This window comes from Penaeus vannamei, chromosome 22 (genome assembly GCF_042767895.1).
Source record: "Penaeus vannamei isolate JL-2024 chromosome 22, ASM4276789v1, whole genome shotgun sequence".
NCBI lineage: Eukaryota > Metazoa > Arthropoda > Malacostraca > Decapoda > Penaeidae > Penaeus > Penaeus vannamei.
Window position 1 is genome coordinate 36,430,330 of NC_091570.1, and position 5,000 is coordinate 36,435,329.

Sequence of the window (5,000 nt, forward strand, 5' to 3'; positions counted from 1 at the left end):
GAATAATAAACCTTGTGTTTTTTTCCGGAGACAGAAACACAACTTTTGTAACGTCATCAAAATCTGATATCATGACCTCCTCGAGTTACTACTGATCTAGCCTTTCCCGACGCGAGCTCGTCGAGTCCGGGGTTTGATGCCGGACGTTACGGGTTCATGACGTCATCGTTTCTGGAGGCGGAGCTCATCACCTGGTCGAGAATAAGCTCAGCCCCTTGCTTCTGCGCGTGTGTGACAGTGTTACTTCCCCAGGGTCCTTCACTGAGTGTTAGGTCAGATGCCAGTTAAAATAAATTATTTTTAATCAATGCAGGGAATAAATCACAAAACAGCCAGCAGTCACTGGTGCTTAGTGTATTCTTACAACTTAAATATTTTGCAATACTACTTCAAGGAAAAGTATACAAGCTCAAACAAAATGAAAACTCCATGTAGATTTGCACCATTTACAGTCGTAAACACTGCGTGTGGAAAAGAATCTGTTGGCTAGAGCATCGTGTATATAAAGCTTATTACTTTCATGAAAACAAAAAGTTTTATATGTAATATATGCCCTATAAAAAGTAAAATTCAAAGGGATTATATTTTTTTAGATTATCCATGAATATTATTTTGACTGTAGGTCTTTAAAAAATCGAGTATTTATCATATAACTGCATTCGGACATACTAATACCGTGCGAGCAGTGAAGTCCGATGAAAGCATATTTCTTGTTATCAAGAGTAAAACTGCCTTGCATGTAATTACTTGATATATTTGGGTAATTGTATTGCCGCTGCTACATGTTCATTTAACAGTAGATGCCTATGCCATATTGATGTTTTGGTTGAACGCTTAAGCAATTTCGTGTAGAGGTTATATAGTCATATTTATTTCCGAGAGAGAGTGAATGACAGAGAGGGAGGGAGACAGAGGTGGATTGTGCAGTTATGTCTATGGAAATGGAAATAGAGAGAGAGAGAGAGTCATTCTATTCTATACACTTCTGGATGCGATTCCCATGGCGCCATGTCTAGACTGAAGTGTAGGACAGTTTCACCTTTCCTTTTACGCCTGGCAGCGGCATACCCATTAGCCACTTAGCTATCTGTGACGTCACTCTCCCAAACCAGGGACGTCCCGGGTTTGGCAAAAAAGATGACAGCCTAGGGACATCCCAGCCAATACACCAGATGCAGGATGCAACACCTCCCGGGTTTTATGCCAGACATTTCGAGTTCACCATGTCATCGTTTGTAGAGGCGGAGCCCATCATCTGGTCGAGAACAAGCCCGGCCCCCTTGCTTCTGCGCATGCGTGACAGCATTTCTTCCCCAGGGCCCTTCACTGAGCGTTAAGTCTGGCACTACAGATGCCAGTGAAAATAAATTATTTTTAATTAATACAGGAAATACATCCCTAAACTGGCGACAGTCACTAGTCCTTATTGTAATTTTACAACTTTCACATCCCTTTGCAACAATACTTCAATGAAAATACAATTTACAAGCTCAAGCAAAATGAAAACTCCACGTAAATCTGCACCATTTCCAGTCGTAAACACTGCCTCCCAAAAAGAATCCGTTGACTTCAGCATCGTGTATGAAAAGCTTATTACTTTCATGTAAACAAAAATATTTAAGTGTTGTATATACCTTAAATAAATTAAAGCTCAAAGGAATTGTGTTTTTAGATTATATTTCTATTATTTTGACTGTAGGTCTTTAAAAATCGAGTATTCATCATATGATTTCACGAGCAGCGAGTTGCGATGAAAGCATTTCTTTTTATCGAGTCAAAATGCCTTGTATGTAATTACTTGATATATTTAGGTAATTGTATTGCTTTTCCTACATGTTCACTGTAACGCATTTAATTAATGCAGTGATGTGGGGGGATATGAGTTATAGAAGGATGGATATCGGTAGTAGTTGGAGTTGTGGGGGATGGGTTGTGTTGGGATGGAGTAGAAGGAAGGGCTGTAAGGGGAATATGAGTAGGAGGAGGATAGATATTGGTAATAATTGGAGTTGAGGGAGGATGGGTTGTGTTGGGAGGGAGTAGAAGGAAAGGGTGTTAGAGGAATATGAGTAGGAGGAAGATGGATATCGGCAGTCACTTCGAGTGTGGAAAGAGCATGAGTTGTGGAATTTTGTGCCTTGAGCACATAGTTTTTAATATTTTCCATAGTTTCTGCAGTGGAGTTGGAGAGTTTTGTGAGACAAAGGTTTTCTTATGAGGAGGGGAAGAGGAGACCGGTGTCTGAGGAGTAAAGGCAGATGTAGGTGAATGTGAGTGTGTGGTAGGAGAAGGGGTGGAACGTTTAGTCTGCTGCGGGTAGTGAGGGGAGTGAGAGGGGATGGTGTTGGGGATGTAGTTGAGATTGGAGTGTCTGGATTTAGAGTGGCAAAAGAATTTGGCTGAGGAAGGTAGGAGGTAGAAGTGAAAATGGGGAAGTAAGTAGGTATAGAGGAGGGTGTAGGAACATCTTGGGATAGAGGGGGAGGGGCAGAGCGAGCGATGTTACTCGAGTAGGGAGTATAAGATAAACCTTGTCGACGTGCTTCCTGTCTGGCTTCACGCAGAGTGAGACCAAGAGTGAGAGTTGCTACCTCAGACTCAAACTTGTACGTGGGGTAGCCTCTATAAAATATGTTATGGGGGCCGCCGCAGTTAACACATATGCGCGTTTGTGCAGAGCAGTTTTTTTTTTTTTTTTTTGGGAGGGGGGGGTTATGACCAGGTTGGGCATATGGGGGGCATCGGGCTGCTGAACGGCAGTGTTTGGCAGGATGTCCAAAGCGTCAACAATTTTGGCATTGACGGGGAGGAGGTTGGCATGGTCGAACAGGGAGCGATTGTCCACCAATGTAGATATGAAAGGGAAGATCATGTATATGGGAAGTAATTTTGGCAATGTTGGTGGGGTTCTTTCGATGACCTCTAGGAGAAATGGAGTAGCACTGTACTGATATCACACCACGATCTTTGGGGCAGCCGAGTATGTCTTCTGACCAATCCATATCCATTAAGGCAGTTGGATGAGGTTGTGCAGGAATGGGGTTGCCAGAGAAATCAGTTAGATTTGATAATGCTATAGCTTGTTTCAGATGTAACTGTAACGAGACGGGAACGATCAGGTCGGGTACGGAAGGGGACACTGCCCACTTTCTTTTGGAGACATTGTTGAAAAGGAAGAGTGTTGCCTGAGTAAGGAGCTGTAGAGGGGATCACGAAAAATCGGTCCCATTTGGCTGGGCTAAATAGAGTATTTAAGATATTTGTGGAGTTGGGGGTGGTAGAAGGACGAGGACGCGTGGGAAAGGGAGTATTGTTGAGAGGGTTACTATTCCGGAGATGGAGAATAAGGTTGTAAGGTAGTAATAAGAGAGGATGGGGTGATTGATAAAGAAGGTTGTGGGAGTAGAGGTGATGAAGTTGAGGAAGTTGGGAGAGTGGGAATGTCTTCTGAATGTTGAGTCTCGACTTGGGTGGAAACCGTACTAGTAGGCATTGAGGAGTGGGTAGTAGTTGCAGTGTTCAGAGTCGTGGTCAACGAAAAGCCTGCGGTCGGGGAGCCGAGAGACTTTGAATTGGTGGGGATATTTGATGATACTAAGATACAAACTCTAAGATACAAACTTGGCAAGCCTCATTGTCCCTAATAGGGGTATTACATCTTCATTACTGGCCATGGAAAGCCTTGACTATGTTGGAGAAATAAACAGTCCACCCCTCAGAGTCCCCCTGACCAGACAAGTAAAACGGGAATACTGTTCCCATGGTTCCCTCAGGCTGTTCAGGACTGGCACAAAGTTAGCCTTTCATCCTTAGGAAGTAGATAGTAGAAGGGGTTGGAGAAGGGACGGAAACGAAAGAGCAGGAGGGAGAAAAGACCATGCAAAATTAGTTGAGTCGAGGGCTGAGGTTCAAGGCAGGGAAAATCCTTACATTGGGTCTCAGTCCTCTTCTCCTAAGCTCCCCCATGACAACAACGGACAAGGGAATGGGGGGGGTTGAAATAAGAAAAACGGTCATTTTGGCTTGTGAAACACCAAAATCTGATGCTTAAGCATTTAACATCACAATAAATGACGTATTACTTTACTTCAGCTGTGAAAATAAGACTGTTCATTACTAGTATTTTTTTTATTAGTCTGTTAAAGTTGTATCCTGTTGTAAAAGCAAAGGATTGTTAATATGCATTGCAGACAAATCTACTAAAGTAATTTGAAAAATCAAGTTTATTTAATTGATCTACTTGTTTTTTATTCTCATGGTTTATTTTTTGTTTGGTCATAGTGATAATAATTCTTAAAATAACATTTACCTAATCTCTGTAAGATTTAATGTAAATATGATTCTTAAAACAATACATGGTCACATTTTCAGGATATTAAAGCGGATTACTCCTCTCAGACGCATCCACTATGAATGCTATGGAATGTTCATTAGGCCATGTAATAGGTTACACCCTTTCATCCTTGGCATCATACTTGCTCCTGTTGTCTCCAGTCACTCTACAACCAGTCACGACTTAAGTGACAAAAAACCACCTCCACCTCCAGGGGTCTCCGTCAGGCTACCATCTAGGTCTTGCCGTTCTCCCGAGGAAGATGCCTCCAGCAAGACATTGCCAGTAAACCAAGTTACATATTCAATAAAGGGCAGCAGCAACGCGCATTTCTCTTACCACCTTATATGGGGACAACCTCTCATGATTAAGAAGAGACCCCTGACAATTCCTGTCTTACAAAGTAAATGGTTGCTTCAAGAAATTTCAGATTGCATGAAAATGGGCCTAGTCCATAACAAATGTCAGATACTAGGTGGGAGAAAATGTAATACTTATAGGTATATACCAACAAATGGATATTTATAAGCCAGTATACAAATTTCATTGTATTTTGGGTAAATGAAATATCATCATAATTGTCACTGATATGCACGTAACAAAATGCAGGCTGTGGAGTGGGAGTCCCACCATTTAGTTAATTACATTCCCATTTGCTGGGTCAATC